The 20,269-nt window shown below is 52.8% G+C and overlaps 1 long non-coding RNA gene across 1 annotated transcript; it reads right to left on the bottom strand.

The window, feature by feature from the left end:
- Positions 1 to 1,290: 1,290 nt before the first annotated feature.
- On the bottom strand, positions 1,291 to 7,700 carry LOC116589814. The gene is made up of 3 exons (XR_004285404.1): positions 7,419 to 7,700; positions 1,557 to 1,625; positions 1,291 to 1,393 (listed from the first exon to the last, which is right to left on the bottom strand). It is a non-coding gene; the product is annotated as an uncharacterized LOC116589814 (long non-coding RNA).
- Between the last annotated feature and the right edge of the window lie 12,569 nt (positions 7,701 to 20,269).

Genomic DNA, 20,269 nt, shown 5'->3' with positions numbered 1-20,269 from the left:
TCTGACCTCTTCACTTTCAACCCAGACCAAACACCTGTCTCTACCACCCACTCAGGCCAAGGTGGAAACTTCATTAAAGAATTCATCCCAGGGGTGCCTGGGTGGCTCAGTCGTTGGGTGTCTGCCTTTGGCTTGGGTCATGACCCCAGGGTCCTGGGATTGAGTCCTGCATCAGGCTCCCTGCTCTGCGAGAAGTCTGCTTCTCCCTCTCCCACTCCCCCTGCTTGTGTTCCTGCTCTATCTCTGTCAGATAAATAAATAAAATCTTAAAAAAAAAAAAAAAAAAAAGGAATTCCATCCAGTCAAGGAAGCACAGCATTTTCAGAGACAGACCAGATTCTATTAAAAGATCTAACAAGTCAAAATATTTTTAAAATAGTTGCTAGGTACAAAGGATATCTCTGCTAAATAGATGAATTAGTAAATGGACATGGGCGGACTGAGTGAATTCTTATGCAGACAGCAGCTGTTGTCATCGGGGGAACATGAGCAATGGACAGGCATGGACACAGTCTTGCTAGGCTTATCAGATCTTCAGTGACTTTTGGATACCCTTTCCCATCCTGTTCTGATAGCAGCCAATTGGGTGTGCAGCTGCTGTGCAATGGTGCCACCTGCTGGTCATTGTTAGAATAATCACCGTGGTCGCTCCTATCCCATCCCTAAATTCCTGAGAGACTGAAATTTCTGAAGGCTTCTGTTGTCTCTTGTCTGCCGACGGATCACCCCAAATGAAAGGAGTGAATATGGACATTCCCCTCTCTTGCTTTTGTCAGTCTAAAAAAATGAAATTGGTCAGTTGAGCAATATATCCACTGATATATGATGGAAACACAAGAGTTAAAAATAAGAGGTTCAGGGTCACCGGGGTGGCTCAGTCAGTTAAGTGTCCAACTCTTGATATCATCTAAGGTCTCGTTCTCAGGGTCATGAGTTCAAACCCCATGTTGGGCTCCACACCCAGTGTGGAGCCTTCTTAAAAACAAAATCGGTTCAGGTTCAAATCCCAGTTTGGCCACCTACTAGTTATAGGATGTGGGAAAGTTACTCAGCACACTTGGCACCCATTTCCTTATCTGGAGGATGAAAAGAAGCAGAGGATTCTTATGAAGATGACACAATACATGCACAACTGTGAGGGCAGTGCCAGGGGCAGGACAGGGGCTCAGAATCAAGCATGCACGTTGCAGAACCCCAAGCCATAGCGAGGCATCTTCTGAAGAAGGGCTTAGCCAGTCCTACCATCAGGTAGGTGGAATGTGATTGTCACTTGGTCATGTCCTACCTGTTCACCGGCAGTGGCCGAGGTTGTGACGGAGGCCATGTCTCAGCAGGTGGGGTTCAGCTCGGGGGCCACAGGCAGTGCCTGTCCTCCTGCCTGGCACTGGTCCAACTGAATGTTTAAACAAGGGGCCAGCTTCTCGGTCAACGTCAACCCAGGGCTGCTGGGGAACGTCATCCGAAAGTCGTGACTGCCAGTGGACTCCTGAGCGGGACCTGAGCACTCAGAGGCTCCTCACCCCCTCCCCCGTCCTTAAAACGTGGGCTCCTCTTACCTTGCCTGCTCCCGGAAGCTGCTCCAAGGACAGCGCCTGGAGATGAGGATGCTGTGGTGTTGATGACACCTGCACAATACACATGACGGAGCCCAATTAGGGCCTTTTCATAAACTCTTAAGATCTGGAGGGCAGGTGTTGGGATTTATTCAATCTGCTGCCCTGCAAGACAAGCCTCACATGTTAAGTTCCCTTCATTTTTCTTCAAATTGCCACCTTCCCCGGGCGCCTGTGTGGCTCAGTCGATTAAGCGTGTGCCTTCAGCTCAGGTCATGATCCCGGGATCCGGCCTTGGGTGAGGATCCCCACACTGCAGGGAGCCTGCTTCTCCCTCTGCCTCTGCCCCTCTGCCTGCTCATACTTGTGCACATATGCTCTTTTTCTCAGATAAATAAAATCTTTAAAAAACTAATTGCCACCTACGAGCGTAGAGTGGTCTGCCACTTTTCTCCAGTCGCTCCCTGTCCTCCACACGGTGGGGAGCAGTTTCAGATTAACCCAGGAAAGCTCCCTGGAGGGTTAGGAACCTAGAAGGGCTGAGAGGCAGCCCACGCAAACCCCTCTTAGCCTTGGTTTCTTGGTCTGTAAAATAAGGCTATTGTAACAAGGTGAGCTATTTGGTAAAATGAAAAAACTGGGGTTTTGTTTGTTCTGTTTGGTTTCGGGGGGGAGATGGAAGGGTCATTTGGCTAATAGTGCTTTTGCTCTGGATTAGCACCTTTCTTCCTCCGCGTTCTGGGGTAAGAGACCTCTGAAGGGCTGAGCTCTCCCACACACCTATCAGCTCCACAAGTCAAGGACTTTTATGCTTTACCCCTGGGGAGGAGGGAGTAGTTGAGTGGTCTTAGAGGGGAAGAGGCTGAGATTGGTATCTTGACTTAAAGAGGGGCAGTCAACAGTGCCCAGAGAGACGGGAGACAGGAGTGGCAGCCTCAGCAAAGGGAAAGGAATCAGGGTTGGGGGAGCGCCCGAGGTGGCTCATGGAGATGGGGCATGAATGGGGGAGGGGGGTTGAGCCTGGGCTAAGTGCCTGTGGGGACCAAGGCGACAAAGGGCCAATCACTCAGCAGTGTCCATGGTGTCTAAAAGCCCAGAGCAGCACTTCTCAGGTCCCTAGGACCCAAGGGAGCAGAAAAGGTCGCCAAACACAACAGATGGGATTTCCTTCCAAGCCTGGTAGAGGGAGCTGGAAAACCAAAGGAAACCGCAGACTTCCGGCCCAAGTCTCTCCAGCAAATCCACAGCCCGCCCAGGGCACAGCAGCCTGGGGGGTGGGGGTGGGGGGTTGCTGCCAGGAGGCCTGGGCGGGGCGGGGGGGCGGGGTGCCTGGCCACACGGCTCTATACCCACGGCCCCTTTCCTGGCCACCCCCAGCTCATGTATATAGACTTTGGCTACAGAAGATGTACACAAGCAGAAAAGGGCTCAGAAAGAGACTTTGAAGCTCCGCTTCCTGAGGCAGGATGTGCTTTTTTTCCCCAAGAAGTCCTGGCTCCAGAGCCCTCATTTCCAGCAGGAGTGTGGCCAGCCAGCTTGTATCCTCTGGCCCGGCGTGGACAGGGCGCTGAGGAGACAACTGTCCTCTGCGTCAGAGAGGGAAGGCCAGGGCTGCCCTTGGTGGCCTGGCTTGTGCCCGTCCCTCCCCAGGGAAGCTGCTTCCATCAGGCCCCAGTTAGGCACGTGAGGCAAGTCCCTACTGGGCACAGGGGACTGTGGAGACATAGCTTCTGTCTGTGCAGGAGGAGGCTTCGGGGAGTTCTCAGTGGCTCAGGTCTGCCCCTGTAGCCTTGTATTCTGAGAGCCCCCAACACCTCTCCACCCCCAGTCGCAAGCTCTCTGAGCCCCCTCCACTGTGATAATAAACCTGGCATGGGGAGAGGCGACGGCCTCCAACAGTTCCCCATCATCGCATGGTAATGTCCCCGTGAGCCCCAAAATGTTTCCAAAGAAAAACAAAGACACTGAAAAACCACCAAATAACGTGAAATCACCTTTATAACATGGGAAACGTGATCCTAGTTCTGTTTGTTCTGTAACACAGGTTTCACAATTAGGAACCGGGAACAAAGAAAAGCTCCAAGAATCACATTCTGGAGAAGGACCCCCTCTCCCCAGTCATCTCGATCAGGCCAGGCCTCTGTCTGTGGGCCCTCCTTCAAGGAAGCCTCCCTTCTTGGGGTGGCTTGGGCTGCTGAACCCACAAGCCCCATGGCCTCTCTTCTTTCTCTGGAGCCACCGTAAGCCCAGCCTTAACCACTTGGGGCCCTGTTGGCCCATGGGGCTGGTCCCGCCTGCCCCTCCTCTGAGAAGCCCTCCCCTTGCCAAGACACACTTGACATCCAACCCAGGAAGAGCACCCCTGGGTCTGCAGGGTGGAGAACGTGGGGGTCGGTGAGCTGGTTTCCTGCGTGGGTCCTGGTGTCCCTCCCTCTGGTCTAATGTGAGGAGGGCCAAGGGCCAAAGCCCCTTCTCACAGTGTCCTGCCTTGTGGGCTTTGCAAGCATCTTCCCATTACCACGTGACTCCCAGACCCCACGTGCAAAAGAGACCCCGAAAGAGATGTCCCTTTTGGCAAATGAAGAAACTGAAGAACAGAGAGGTTATGGAATCTACCCCAAGATCACACAGCAAGTCAGCGGCAGAGCCATGGTGGTTCCTCCGTCCCCAGGCCAGCAGGCCTGCAGACTTTGGAGTCATGATCCTCAGTTCCTCCATCAGCATCACCGAGGGAGATCTCCCTTCCTCTCCGGCCCTAGCAATTCAATCATATCCTCCCCAGGTGTCGACTGTGGGTTTGTTCATGGCAAAAGCTCCCCCGGGAGATTCCCTGAGCCGCTGGATTGGGGAATTCTTCTAGATTCAGGTGTAGAGGTCCCGTCTGCCTTCAGATCATGGGGCTGTGTGATTTTAATGAAGTCACTTAACCTTTCTGAGTCTCGTTTGCAAATTGTTGTGTAACGCTGCCCATCTTCCCGATAAAGAGCGAACAGAAGGATCTGCACACTAGATCCCCTCCGGAGACCAGATAACAGGCGTCACGAGATAGGATCGATTCTGGAAATATTCTTATAAGCTTGCAGTTTTATAAGCTCTGCAGTTATCAGATTCACAAGACTGGTTTTCTGTTTCTACCAGTCTTCATTTCAAAAATGGTGGTGGCCCTTCTGTGATACAAGTGTCCCCCACAGGGGCCACATTCAAGCTATTAGGCCACGGCAGTGGACACACCGTAGGCCTTCACTATACGTTGGCTGAGCATAATGGGGTGGGAGCTGGTGCTCCTTGAAGGCACCTGCCATGCCCACTTGCCCACCGGCCTCCCTGGTAGCTGGTGAGTCTAGGCCAAGGTTGGGGAATGAGGCTGTCCAGAGGAGCCTCACCTGTTCTGAGCCTTCACTCCAAGGGACTCTTAAAATGACAAGACAGCCAATACAGCGCTGGCTTTGTGGTTCAGAGAAGGGCAGGGTATCATTTTCCTGGGAGGAAAAATACATTAAAATAGGTCTTTCCCTCTCGGCAAAAAATAAGTAATTTCCTCCAGCAGTCTTAGCCAAGTTTTTTTTTTTTTTTTTTTTTTGCAAATAATCACTGGACAAGGACGCGTAAAAGGCCTGAGTGATCGTGTGGCAAAGGGCCAGCTGACGAAAAAGACAGCGGAGCGTAGGGAATCACTGTGGATTCTTGAGAAGGGAAGGGGCAATGACAAGCCCAGGGCTGGGGGCAGATGGGAGAGGATGATAAACCAGAACATGAGCAAGCCACTGGGGCTCTGGCTCCCTAACTGTAGGAAACAGAGTCCTGTGGTCACCTGGGCCTCCTGCCTCTTGAATAGCCACAATGTTTCCACCCCCAGAGATCACACAGTCCAAATGCCTCTTGGAAGGTGTCTCTTAATAAACCACTGTGCCTGAGACAGTATGGGCCTGCCCAGCCACAGGCTGTCCCATTTCTTTTGCACTGAGTCTTGAGGTCAGAGGTACCTCTTCATCTTGGAAGATCCTGTGAAGAGGCAATCGCCATCTTTCTGGGAAGCCTGTGTTCTCTTTGAATAGTAGTCATTATGATAACCATGACTGCCATTGATGGAAAACATCTGTGTGACTCTAGATCCATTTAGGACCTCACCCTGGCTCTGAGGTTCCCTACCTCTCCTTTGGTCACTTTGCCCTATATGCTGGCTTGAAGCTGTCCTTGAACTCAAGAGGTATACTTCTACCTCAGGACATTCGCACATACTGTTCCTGCTCTCTGGAATGTTCTTCCTGTTGGTGACTTCAGGACTTCCTACTGAAATGTCACCTTCTCCCTTACAGAGCTCCTACCGACCCGTACTCCCTCTTGATTTTTCTTTTAACCGATCACACCTGATGTATATACATTTGTTTCTTTGCCTGTTGTCTGTCACTGGCTACCCCACTCTTATTAATGAGCTTCTGGGTTTATTTTTTCCCCATTTCTTCCCCAGAGCTTAGAACTGGCTGGACAGTCACAGGCACTGGGACAATGTTTTGTGGAGTATTCCACCCCCCGCCCCGAACGGTCTGGGCATAGGAGAGCCCCTTGGTCTTATATCAGGGTCTCGGCAAACATCAACCCTCTGAAACCCAGAAGCAGAAGGGGTGACCTTGAGGGTCCTTACAGTTCCAGGACTCATACTCGGTTGGGGGAAGCCAGTACTGCCCCCTGGACCTGCGGACACAGGCTCCTTCCTTCCTTCAGGCACAAGCCCTTGTACCTCCCCACTGTGGGAGTTGCCCCTTCCTGCAGTCAGGAAGACCTGCCACCCCCTCCACCCATGCTATTGCACCCTGAGACTGCCTGTACCCACCTGCCAGCCCTGCTCAGTGCCCTGCTCTGCACTACTTCCTACCCGCCCCCTTTCCCTACTTTTAACTACTCCTCTTCTGCATTTCTTTATTTTTCTAAAAAAAAAAAAAGATTTTATTTGCCAGAGAGAGCGCGTGCACAACCAGGGGGAGAGGCAGGCTCCCCACTGAGCAGGGAACCCAGTGCAGTGAGGGGCTCCATGCCAGGGCTCGATCACAGAATCCTGGAATGATGACCTGATTCCCAAGCAGACAGTTAACCGACTGAGCCACTCAGGCACTAGAGTCTCTTTCTATCCAGAGCAGCGCTACCCTTTAGAATTAGGATGCAAGGGGCACCTGGGTGGCTCAGTGGGTTAAAGCCTCTGCCTCCGTCTCAGGTCATGATCTCAGGGTCCTGGGATGAGCCACGAATCAGGCTCTCTGCTCAGTGGGAAGCCTGCTTCCCTTCCTCTCTCTGCCTGCCTCTCTGCCTACTTGTGATCTCTATCAGATGAATGAATAAAATCTTTAAAAAAAAAAAGAAAAAGAAAAAAAAGAAATAGGATGCAAGCCACAAACACGAGCCACGTGTGTGATTTCACATGTTTTAGTAGCCATGTTTCAAAAATAAGAAGAAACAGGAAATATCATGTTAAGAACACGTTTTCTTCGACTCAGTATCCCGAAAGATACATAAATTCAGCACGTGATCATTGGAAAGGGCAGGATATTTTACATCTTTTCTTCCTAAGTGCTGGGAATTCAGCGTGTGTTTTGCACTCAGGCGTGTATCAGTTGGGATTCAATCACCTTCCTGTGCTCTAGTCACAGGTGGCCCGTGGCCACTGTCTGGGACAGTGGGCTCCTGAGGACACAGTGCGTCCTATGTGTTGATGAAGGAAGGTGAACTGTGGGCATGTGGGTGAACCGCTGGTACCGCTGGAGCGGGGGCCCCACAGTTCACGTGTGCGTGTGTCCGCGTGCGCGAGTGTCTGTGCGCGTGTGTGAGTGTGCCTGCATGAGAGACAGTTTGGGGCTCTGGAATCGGACCCACCTTGTGTCAGTCCCTCCTCTGCCGTCATCTCGGCCGGGGCTTGCTTCTCTGTGCAAGCGGAGGCGGAGATACCTCCTTACCGCGCGGCGTTGGGAAGTTTAAGCAGACAGCGCATGTGAAAGAGGACGGCTGGAGCCAGACTCAGAGAAGCTTCCCTTCTCCTTTCCGTCTCTGCTCACAGGGCTCCTGGGAGACCCACACGCGATCATGCTGCGGCAGAGCCCCGCAAGCCGCCGCCGGTCGGGGGTGACCGCCGCGTTCCTCCCGCCTTCCGTCCTGGCCACGTGCTCGCTGCGCCCGGGATGCGCAGGGCCCAGTGGTGGGTGCTTGTTCAGGGCTGCTTCTCCCGCCCGCGGCGCGGCGCCGCTACCGACACAGGACAGGTGCTCCGTATAAATATTTACTGAGCGCACCAATGAGAGATTGAATGGACGTGGGAAAGGTTGTAGCCTCTGCAGCTGTCAGTGCTTCCAGAAGCCGCAGAAGGCTCCCACCTGCGGGAGAACCCGGGTAGGGTGAGAAGGAAGGGCCCGCCCCGTGTGGCTTGGGCATCCCACCTGTGTCACCAGACTGAGCAGCAGGGGCTCGTGGCAGGGGTCAGTCTGGAGAGCTGTTCAGCTCCCTGGTGAGGGGGGTTTCCTCTGAGGGGCAGATCCCCTTCCTCCGTGCTCAGTACACGTATGCGGCAGAGACAGGCCTCAGGCCTTGGTTGTTTGTCTTTGGAAATGGCTAAAAGGCATCACCCAGATTTGTTTCTAAAATGAGCCTGGAAAATGTTCAGGGAAAGATTTATTTTTGCAAGCAGGCTTCTGCCAGACACAGATTGTATCTTCTGGGAAAATGCTAGGTCCTGTCTAATGAGGGAAAAGAAACATGAAGCAAGGCGGAACGTTTAAGTTCAAGGTCACTGCTAAGCAGGGCTAGGGTCCATGAGCCCCAGAAGGGCTGAGGACCCAGCTCTTGAGGGCTGATTAGGGCTTAAATGGCCTCCACCTGGAGGAGCCCTCTCTCTCACTTCAGGTAATAGGGCCATCGGCTGCACCCACCATGCCCCCAGCAGCTTTTCTGCAAAGTCATGTGGCAGGACACCAAAGCCCACTTCAAATGCCCCAGGAGCCCATGGTCACCTGCCATCCAGGGCATAGCTACATGATATCCCCCCAATTTCCCACAGGAACAGGAACATGATGTCCCCCTCCCCACCGCTTTCCTCAGGAACGGGGTCTGCTAAGTCAGGGAACCCCTGGGGCAGAGGTTCTTCCTCCCGGGTTGGGGTGCGCCAACCACAATCTAGAAGACCGATATCAAAGGGGCCCTCAAAGCTCCCTCACTAGCCAAGATAGCCGTAGAACTGAGTTCACTCCCAACCCAGTAGCTCATAATGAAAACTCAATCAGGGAGGTGTGGGGAGAGGAGTCCAACAGCTTTCCTGTCCTGTCCTGTCCACTCCCCAGCCCTCTTCTGGGTACATGAACTCAGCAGGTGCACGGATGGCGACTGTCATTGTCCAGGTTCTTGCCCCTCTTGGAAAGCTCCGTGTTTGGCCTCATCTCCTCACCAGGATTCTGATCCCCCTAATCCAGGGACCCTCAGGCTTCCCAGGGGCTGTAGCCACTTAGCCCCTCACTGTCCACACTGTCTGTGGGACCCTCACTAACCACCACCTCCCGACTTCCTCTAACTCTGGGCGTCCTCTCTGCATTTCCACACACAGCCCTGCTTCCCACCCACCCTGCCCTCTGTGAAGGCAGCGAGGGCGGTCTGCAAGCTCTTTTCAAGATTTCAAAAAGCCCAAAGGAAATCATACATTTACCTCAGTGAGGTTTCCAGACTAAATAAAACATTAGGTTTATTTGCTTTTGGCTAGAGTCATATCAACTCAGTGTGGTAACAGTGGTTATCTTGCCTGATCAGAAGCACTAATTGGCAGTTATACGTCTTTGATGAATAAAACTCAAAGAAACAAATTATTATTCAATAAGTGTAGTTTGTTGGGTAGATAAAAGCTTTCAAAACATGGAATCCCTTGAGGAAAGAACTAAAAAGGATCTTTCGTGGTGAAAAGGGCGGGAACCTCTGATCTACACAAATGTCATATTTTCTTTAGAGCAAAGCGCATGCATTTTTCCATCGGCCTTTGATGCCAGATTCCTCATTAGTGAATTTGACTTCACAGGGTTCCTACAAATAAGACATTGTTCATGGCAGTTTTTCCCAAAGACTGATTCACCAAACCCTGTTCATAGGTATTCCTTGGGAACTCCCAGGTAAGTGTTCGTGACCAAAAGAGTTTCGGAAAAAACTATAGAAGCAGAATGAAACCAGTGGTTATGGGATTTTTCAGAACTCTGAACAGATAATGTGCGTCAAGAATCCCAAGAGGGAGAGGGAGGGTATCCAGCATTCCCTGCTGTCGATTTTCTGAGGCACATCCTCAAGGAACAGGTGTTCCACAGAGAACACTTTGGAAATCATGAGTTTATGATGACAAAGGTGACCCAAGAGCCCATTGGCAGCCATAAGAACAAACAAAAATGGAGAAATAGGGAGACAGCGGAAGGGCAGAGGCAGGGAGGCCGCTGAGCGAGGGGTTGGGGTGCCAAATGCCAATCATGCCAGCCCTTCCGGTGTCACTCCCTCCCCCCTGCAGAATGGTGTGCCTTGGTGTATGGCTGGCAGGGCCTGTGACCCCTGTGACCTGGATTGAAAGGCATAGCTCCAGCGACTTGGGAAAGCCCAGCTTAATTTGATTTCCAGTCCTGGGTGTCCCCCAGAAGGATGGCAGGAAGTAGGGACTTTAAGAGCCTTCAGTTCAACCCCCACTCACTAAGATCCTCCTTCACTTCCCACTTTAGGGACTGGGGGGGGGTCCCTCTTTCTGCCACTGGGGCCACCCAGCCCTTTGAGGAATTCTAGTGAAGCCTCCTCGTGGCTCCCCAGCAGCGCCAACGCCACAATTCGCCACAATTCAGGGTGTGCCGTGATGGTGAGGCTGTGGGACACCTCCAGATGCAACATGAAAACTGAAGTGACCCCGCCCCCAGGTGATTCCCATCCCCCACCCCTCCAACCCCAAATGTGGAGACTCTGGGACCAGGCAGAAAAGGCCAGTGTGGAAGGTCAGGATACAGTCTTGTGAAGACTTTTCCAGAAGGATGCACACACCTGTGGCTGAGTTTGTGTTCCAGACCCCCTTGGCAGAGAGAGCAAACGGAGCAGAGAATCAGGAAGAGCAGACAGCGCGTCCTCGCAGGCCGCAGCAGGGGAAGAAGGCAAAAGGGAGAAAACCCTATATTCAGCTCCTACTGTGTATCTCTCTTATCTCATCCTCTTGAATACCCAGTAAAGGATATAAATCATCTCCATTCTACACGTGAGAAAACCGGGGCTCGGCAAGGCCCGCGGATAATTCATAAGCAACCTGTCAGGCCCACAGGTTACCCCTACGCTCTGCTGGTCCTAGGAATTCGAGAGAACTGACTTGGCTTACCGAGAGTGGGTGCCCAGCCAGCGATTGTGTGTGAGGATGGCCGTGTCAGGAAGAAGCCGAGAGGCTCTTCTGTGGCCCCCGCTTCTCCAAGGTCACCGGCAGGGGGCGTGAGTCCGTGAGCGACAGAACCTGAAGGCGGGCCAGGCTGAGCCCCAAAGGTGGGGCCAGAGAAAAGAGGAAGGCCTGACTGCCCACCGGGGGTTCGACCTTTGAACTGGCACAGGCTACATGGCAAGCGCATACTTCATGAATCCCTCAAACTGTGGCTGGAAATGATCGAAAAGCTTCATCAGAGAGAATCTAGCAACGATTTCCACTAGTGCTTTCTATCTTGAATGGTAATTTCACGTGCCTACTCTCATCCTGCAGGTTAACTGTCCTGGGAGGGAAGGCTGAGGAAGTAAGCAATTAGTGTTTCCGCCTGACAGATAGGGAAAGTGTGGCTCAGGGAACTGGGGGAAAAGGAGTCCTTGATGTCTTACAACTGGTGATTAACAGAATTCCTTACTTTTCTACACATTTGATACAGCACAATGGCTAATCTCTAAACACCTCTGAGATGAGCCATCCGGTGTCTCGATTTGCTCAGCCCAGTCAACATCTGTGACAGAACTAGAATTCGAGTCTCCTGGCACCAAAGGCGTGGTTTTCTCCCCTCTCACCATGTGCCATTTCCAGGCTTACCATGAGAAGTCACCTTCCACAGATTTCAAAGACTTTCCATACCCCAACGGCCTCCTGCCTCGGGTAACACTTACTGGGGTACTCAACGATAGTCACCCAAAGTTGCACTGACCAAGGTTTGGTGACTTCATACGCAAGCCATCTTCAGCCCAGGCAGTCTCTGGAATTTACCCAGAGGTCTTCTGGAACCACAAGCAGATGATCATTTAGCAAATTGACCCTGGCATTAATGGTAAATTTAACGCCAGCGCTTCTTCCCAGTGACCTCATTTGTTGAGTCAGACTTAATTCGATCACAATCCCCTGAGCTCAAAGGCCCAAGTCATCGGGTGGCACGTCTCCAAGGCATTCTCAGATGGGGCACTGCACTTGATCACCTTAAGGAATGGGGAAAAAAATTCTGTCAATCAACAGTTGCTGGTTTTCAGTGATGTATCCATTTGGCTACCCTCCCCCCCCCCTTTTTTTTAATGCAGGGAATTCAACCAGGTACTTTGGAATCAACACATTCATTCATCATTAATCTTCAGTTAATGTTGTCATCAAATGTCATAGGGTTGAGAGAAATTGAAATATTATTCTGAGGAGAAGACCATTCTAAAATCTCTGCTAGGGACAGGCAGCCAATTTAGGGCAGCTGAATTTAGGGGCTCTGTGCTTTCTGCCTGCTACTGACACAGCTTCCATTCCGTGGGAATAGAAATGGGCTGATTATAAAGTTCATTATTATGTTACCTTGGTGACAGAGACAATGGCACTTTAAGGCAGCAGAATAGAGAGTTATAGAGTTATCAAGTCACTTGGTTAAGATAAGGAAAAAAGAAACAAGATCTGGTTAAAATAAATAAGCACTGTGGGCCTACATCCAGTAAACAATTCTTTTTAATTAAGGAGGAAATTTAGAGCATGAAAGAAGAGAAAAGGGGCTTAAAGACAATTTCTGTCAGTGTGAGGTATTTTCAGGAAAGAATTAGGGCAACCAGGGATTATCATTTTCTTAAGCTTTTGATTGAAATCTCAGACTTTCATCCCTTCTGCAGTTAGAAAATCAAGAGGCAAATGGCGCGAGCTTCACAGAGGGGGGAACAAGAGGCCAGAAATAAGCTGGGGCTGTTGACATTCCTGGGGCAAAGTTAGCGGGAGGGGGGTGGCTGCTCACCCATCCTTAGAGTAACCCCTTTTTTTCCTACTTAGCTTCATGGCCTGGGTGCCTGCTTGCTTTAGTCGGTAGAGCACGTGACTCTTGATCCCAGGGTTGTGAGTTCAAGCCCCATGTTGGATATGGAGCCTACTCTCTCTCGTCTCACAAAAATCCTGACTTGGCTCATGTCTTGGCCACACAACAAATCGGATGGTTTCCAACATCAGTGTTCCCCCACAAGGCTGTGCCCTCTCGGTGGAGGTGGGGGCGGGGGGTGGGGGGTGGGGAGATGGTCAGGCCTCCATCCTGTGGTTCAGCCTTCCTCATAGGGCTGTGTGTATGGGGTGGAGGGGCTGCCTAATGGCAGGAAAGCTAACTCCTTGGGGCAGAACCATTTCTTTGTCTTTACCAACAAACTCACCGAAAGATGCTGGTCTTGGCTCTTAACTGTCCAGGTAGTTCGGTTCCTTGCCAGATAAAATAAATTCACTAAAGTCTCAGAATTAAAAAAATTCTATTTCTATTTTGCCATTGGGGAAAAATCTCTTAGCCCTGTAGGAGCACTCTAGGAAGGCCCTACCATGGAGTATTCCACATCATTAAAAAGGAGAAGATCCGTATCTGCTCACACAGAGGGATTTTCACAAGACATTCAGTGGTAGGAACTGTATTTGACATAATCCCGATTTTGCACAACAAACAGTGACTTAAAAGGAGCGACACCCTTTACGGGTCATGCTGTCTGAACCTGAACGCACAAGGAGAAAAGCACCCAGGCTTATGAGCACAGGGAAAGGGCGCGGAGGGGCATAAAAGAAGATGTTGTGAAGAAAGAATTTCTAAACAAGCACAAAATAGTATCTGTCGCCATTACAGATCCTCACGGAGGGTTAAAATGAAAAATAAAAGTGACTTTCCAGTTGAACTTCAGAGTTTTAGTTAGAGTCACTGTGGTACAGACAGACATTGCAGGCCTCCTGCCTGCAGATGAAGACAGAGGGATGCGAGACAGGGCTCGTCCAAGAAGCAGGGACAGCCCCCGCTAGGACAGCGGACAGGTGTCCTCCTCCTCCTCCTCCTCCTCCCTCAGTCCCTTCCCCTCTTCCTGCTCTGGCCCTTCCACATCTTCTCCCTGACTCCTCCTCTCCCGCACCTTTCCTCCCCTCCCCAGCAGGGTCCCTCCCCCTTCCTCTGCCTCCCCTCCCCCTTCCTCTGCCTCCCCCCCCCCTTCTCCTCTCTTCCTCTCCCTCCTCTTCGTCCAGGAAACCATCAGTGGCAGTGCAGCCTGCTCTTCACCCAGGGCCCTGGTGAACGGAGAGTCCTAAGCCTCTGGAGAGGGCAGCTCTGGTTCTTCTAGCTTCTCTCCTTTCCAGGATCTGGTGAGATCAGTGACCTATGGAAGGTCCCCAAATTTGTCACCCCCCATAACTGGCCTAGGACCCAATTCCCCCAACTCCATGTAGGGTTTTCTGCCGGCTCTCAGATCCCGCAGGATGGAGGGGAGAGTCCCAGCCGGTGGACTGTCTGTTCATGGGTCTCCTGCAAGGGAAGGTGGCAGGCAGGGGCTGGGCTGCCCTGGGCAAGGGGCTGAACAGGCCTGTGTGTTCCCCACCTCCAGGCCTTGTTCCATCTCCATTCCAGGCACTCAGTGAGGGACGTGGGCCACTCACCAAGCCCCACTCACCTGCCACCCCCCCCCGTCCCCCCACCCAGGCCTCTGCTGCTGAGAGCTGTGAGGGGCTGACGGGGAAGCCCAGGAGAGCAAGGTCTCCCCTGCCCCAGGCAGGCGCAGAGCTTCGGCTGGGTCTCCCGGAGCCTGTGTGCTAGGACCTGCTTCCTGCCCCTGATATCAGGTCTTCCCCGTCTCCCTGTGTCAGGGCATACCACTCACTGTCTACTTGCATAATCCAGAAACTCGGGGCTCAACCCCCACACATCTTCTCCGTCATCCACAGGGGAATGAATTGCCAAACCTGGTCACTTTTATCTCTAAAACTTGCCCCAAGTCCCTCCGAGTCCCTCCATTCCTGTCTAAGCTGCTCTCGCCTCCTAACGGCACCACAGCACCGTCTCCTATTAGGCTTCATCTTGACTCTCTCCTCCCTCTAGACTCACTGAATGGGGAGGTCTGGCCAGAAGGCAGGGTTGGGTCCTTCTCACACTTGGTGCTCCTAACACTTCTGGAGCAGTCACTCACTGCTCTAGGCCATTCTCCGCACAGCAGCCGAGATAATTGTTCCAAATGTAAATGTGATCTGCCACTCCCTCCCAAAACCCCCCTCAGAGGCTCCTCAAATGGCTTCTTTGATCCAGACACCCTCCAGGGGCTGTCTTCTGCCTGCCCACCCACCCGGCAGCTCACTTCCTCCTGGCCCCCTGATCTGGGAGGCCTGCCCCGACCCCCGCCTTCCCTGTCCTCTGCCCAGGCTCCTCCCCTCCTAGCCACACCTCCTTTCTTCTGCCCAGGCTCCTCCCCTCCTAGCCACACCTCCTTTCTTGACCACCCTCACTTCCCCATACCAGATGAGCTCTCAAGGAACCCTTTTTCTCCCTCACACTTCTCTGTTTGCAATTACACATTCATGAACACGATCATTTGATGAATGCCTCCCTCCCTGCCCCCTCCACGAGGGCAGAAGTTTGTCTGAACTTGTCATATTCCTAGCCTTCAGGAATATATGTTGAACCCAATAACCAGATAATTACAACACGTGTGAAGGTGAAGGCGATGATGGTGGATATGGGATTGGAAAGATCACGACCCCAAACTCAGTATTCCAGGAAGACCTCCCGAGAGAGGTGGCATTTTAACAGAGAGCTGTATGACTTACTGGATGTGTTCAGGCCAGGGCACTGGGGTGGGAGGAGGTGTACTTTGCAAGTAGAGAGTATTAACACAGGTGTGGAAGCTGGGTGGTTGGAACAATAAGTAATCCAGAGGAAATAGCAAATGGGAGATAAGACTGGAAAGATGAGCCGTGAGCAATCACAGAGCGTTGAGCTGCAGGCACGGAGTGTGGGCTTGAGCTGGGGGCCCCAGGGAATCCTTGCACGTTAATTTTGGCATGGAGAAGGCTTTGCTAACATTTCCAGTGCAGGTGCAGTATTTAAGCATGTCATCACTGGAAGGATCCAAACTCATTCAACTCATTCTAGTCCTGCCCCTTCAGTTGGCAGGTGAGAAAGTTGCGTCCCAGAGAGGGAGAGTGACTTCCCCAAGGTCAACAGCTGACTCCCTGTACAGCGCTCCTTCCAAAAGAAAAGGATTAATCAGATTTCAATCTCATTTTAACCCCTCATTACTTTTTTCTATTGTTCCAAGAAGCCAGCCTCCTTTTCTTTGCTCATTATTAGGAAAGAGTTGGCTCATAAACATATTCCTTCTGCTCTGCTGGCCACACATGTTTAGAATGCCTGGCTTCTGGGCCTAACTCTGGACCTTACATACACTAGGGACTTGGGTTAGTATATCCTCTCTGTGGACCTCAGTTTCCAGGCTGCTCTATGAACCCCAGGCTTTCTGGAGAGAGTCAAACTAGGGAAAGCCTTCTGCCCAGCCAGTCGTAGTGTAAATGAATGTGCAAAGGCCCCATGGCACCCTCAGGCTAATAACTTCATCCAGCTGGGCAGGCCCAGAAGTGGCCATGAAGACTCTTAACAGTAACTCCCAGGTGAGCCTCTCTGGGCATTTCTACATTTTTAACACCTGCCCTCAGATTTGCAAGTAGGCAAAGGGAGGTGTCAGGCATCAGCTAGAATTCTGTGTGCAGAACAAGGCTCTGAGGAAGCTGCTGGTGGGCCCTAAGCACGCACAGAATTGAAGAAGAAGAGGAAACATGCACAAACCAAAGCCGGTCATCATTCCTCTTTTAAACACTATTACATCATGTCGTCCCCAAGGACACACTCTGTTCATCCTGAAAGAACTTGTGAATCATTCTTTTTTTCTGAAAATGATGACTCTACAAATGAAGGAATCCCCATAGCAACCATTTTCTGTCCTCGGAGGCCTGCAGAGGAAGTACAGTGAGAGCTCTCCCCAAGAGTCTGAGAGACAAAGAAATTGGCCTAATCTTCAGATTTCAGCTGAGGTAGAAGCTAAAAGGAACATCTAAAAGGAAACAATAACCAGGGATATGGGTGTCGGAGCCAAATCCACGCGCCTTCTGAAGAAACGCGTGGGAAGCACAGAGGAGCAGGGCCGGTTTGCAGGCGGGAGAGCCCGCGCCATCTGCTCTCCTCAGGCGGTGGTTGGGCCTTGGCTGCAGCCCAGGCCTCCCCCCTGCAGCTGCTCAGGGAGGACTCCTTCCCTTCGCATCCCTCCTTTTCTGCCCCCCACCCCCGCTCCCCCCTCCCCCGCCTTTTCCCTTGAGTCGGGAAGCGTCCCCTTCCCTTCTCACCAGAACCACCTCAGGTCGGTCTGGGCCTCCACCACTTGCTTCACAGCGAAGACACTGGGCTGGGAGCCCTCCTTCCAGGGGAGCAGCAAGGTGGGGTCTGCTGGTCCCAGAAGTGAAGCGGTGTAGACGTGTGCGTGTGCGTGTGCGTGTGCGTGTGTGTGTGTGTGCAGTGACTGACTCCCACATGGCAATGACTGTCCAGAAGCTTCCAGCTCTCAGGAAACCAGTCTCTCTCTTCCTCACACGCCTGGTGGCTGCTCCTCTTGTCCTCCCCATCCATAGGAGCCTCTGCTGGAGTGAATTTGGTCAAGCACCTATTTACAGCCGCAGGGACTTCTGTGGGGTCCCTGCCAGGCAAGGGGCCAAGCGGGGGTGAAGTTCACCTCCTGGACTGTGGACACCTCCCCACATCCCAGGCCTACTCTGGACCCCCAAGGCATAGAGAGGCAAAAAAATGGGCTGGGGAAGGGTGGAGGCTCACCCAGTTGGATACCATGGTCAGGGGCTCTATCCTGCCTCCTGGGCCCCAGGATGTCTCTCTCTCTCTCTCTCTCCTTTGGTTCAGAGCCTTAAAGCACCCGTGATGGCTACACCATCCACCTCAGTGTCCATTCAGGCCTGCACTACACACCACTGTCTAGGACTGCAGAACCTTTTCTCTCGTCTCCAACCCCCCTGCTTTAAAGCTTCACATTGGGAATGCAGGCTGTCTGGGACATGGGCCTTCCAGGCCTGACTCCGACCGGGAGACTCCTCCCAGGTTTCCCTCTCACAGCACGAGGGGCCACCAGCTGCCATCCTGGTGAGCCCCAGCAGCTTCCTCTCTGCCCAGAAGAGACCTCCTTATCTTCCTCCCCTTCTTCCTCACCCACAGCCAGACGTCCACCTGGGGAGCAGGAGGGAGGGGAAGTACAACCATCCTCAGGGGAGGCATAAATCCCAACAACTATGCCTGCCTGTTTCCTGCTGGGACCCCCAGCATCCGGTCAGCAGACCTGGCCAGAGAGGAGGCGGGAAGGGGGAACACCATCAGTAAAGGGCGGGTGGGTTCTGCTCCGAGTGCCGGTTGTTGGAGTCTTTTCCTCGGGGCGTCTGCTGTTCACTGCTGTCACTCTAAAGAGAAAGAAAAACAAAGCACTCTCACTGCCCATCCACACTTTAAGGGAAAAAATAGTGCAAAGTTTTCACATATGCCTCTGTTTCAGGCTCTAAGACCACTGGCCGTCTCCTTCCCCACTTCCTAGCATCCCCTCCTGGATATTTGTTCCCGGGGCACCTCCCAGGCACCCATGCTGTGTCACCGCCTGTGTTTGTGGCTGGAAAGGAGGGTAGACAAGATCCTGCCTTCAAGTCTGAGCAACCCTTTCGGGGAGAGGAACAGACCCCTCAGGGAGGATGTTGTCAGGGTCCAGAGGAGAGGGTGCTGTCCGCCACCTCCCTCCTCCCTCCTACAGGCTTTCTCTTCTGGACTGAGGTTTAACAGTAAGGTTTTCACCTGGTGATGTCCTTTGGGCCAAGTCGGCCCTGGGTTATGATAGAGACAGTGTTTATATACATGTTACTCAAAATTCCACAGAAAGAAAAAAAAAAAAAATTCCACAGAAAGGGGGTTCTTCCCTCAGGCTGAGCACAACTCTCTCTTGCCCTGGCGGACGGCGTCCCCACTACACTGAAAGTCATCTGAAAGCCTGCTCCTCACCTCTGCCCCGACAGCGCCTGGGGAGCCCCAGGGGTGAGCCCCAGCCTGGCACAGAAGGGGGCCCATGGCAGAACCAACCTGGCAGGCAGAGGCGGGGGCCCTGCCTCTTCCCTCCTGGGTGGGCTCCACCAGAGATCGTCATGCCCTCCTGGGGGACTGCTGTGATGATCACAGACTGTGTGTATAAAACCGAAACCACACACGGCAGAGGGCCCTCTCATAATGGGTTTTCTAGAGAAGCATTTTGGTAGGGAGTTGAAATGTCCAAGAAAGAGGTTCTTTAGTCCCCAGACATTTTTGGATCCATGCTAGGTGCTGGGGCCCCTCGGAGTACTGGAGAAGGAGGGAACAGAGCCCGCAGGGCAGGGAAGCTGTGCGGGAATGGGTGGGCATGGATGGGCTGGGCAGCCCACCTCCAGCGAGCAGCCCGCCAAGGAGCCCGGGACATAGCCCCGCATCCAGCATTTGCCCTGACCCAGGCACCAGGGAGTCACAGAGGGCACTGTCTCCTCTGCCCTCAGATGGGGACCGAGGTGGGCGAAAGGGCCGTGGGGAGATTCACCAATGGGCTGCACCCCAGAGGACATGGGTGCAGCCCGCGCATCCTGTCTGCAGGCAAGGAGGCTGCAGACAGGACTGAGGCTGATTGGCAAAGACTCCTTATCGGCAACATGGGGGGGTGTGCAGGGCACCGGAGCCAGGGTGGCAGGATGTCCCGGATCCCAGGCTGGTTCCCCGGAGCGGAGAGGCGTGGTTGCAGACAGCACCCACAGAAACGGCTTAGTGTGGCCTGAGCCAAGCATGGCCAGGCCAAGGCCACCCTGACATGTACCTGGTGGCAGGAGGGCAAGAAACAACTTGCAGTGCCACTATCAGGCCCAGGGAGGCTGGGCAGGCATTGGATTTTCCACTGAGCAAGAGCCTCTCCTGGAGTATAAACCGATGGTATGTCCCATCCGCACAGGAGCCTGGAGGGCTTTTTCTGCTTCCAAATGAGGTGAATTCTATTTTCCATGACCGAGAACTTGCACATGGTGCCTAAGCAACTCTTTAAACCGGTGACGTGCTACAGTTCCAATGTGCATCAGCGCACGAGGGCACACACAAAAGCCGGCGTAGCTACACCGCAGAGGATGGTTCCACCCCTGGAAGGCTGGAAGACTGATGCACGCTGCAGCAGCGACAGACCCCAAACGTCTTGGGCTGTGGGACGGAAGCCTGACACAAAAGGTCACACGGTCTATGATCCCATTTGTGTGCCATGCCCATGGGAGGTAAGTGCGTGGAGCCCTGGGAGGGGGAGGGAGGACGTGGGCAGGACTGGTCCATGGGGTGGGGTTTGTCCCTGGGGCGATGACTGGATTTTGAAACTTGATATAAGTGGTAGTTGTGCAACATTGTGAATGTCCTAAAGGCCACTGAATCGGCCACTTTTAT

This window comes from Mustela erminea, chromosome 5 (assembly GCF_009829155.1).
Source record: "Mustela erminea isolate mMusErm1 chromosome 5, mMusErm1.Pri, whole genome shotgun sequence".
NCBI classification, from domain to species: domain Eukaryota; kingdom Metazoa; phylum Chordata; class Mammalia; order Carnivora; family Mustelidae; genus Mustela; species Mustela erminea.
Note: the sequence above shows the minus strand (reverse complement) of the source record. Positions and strands in the feature narration are given on the sequence as shown.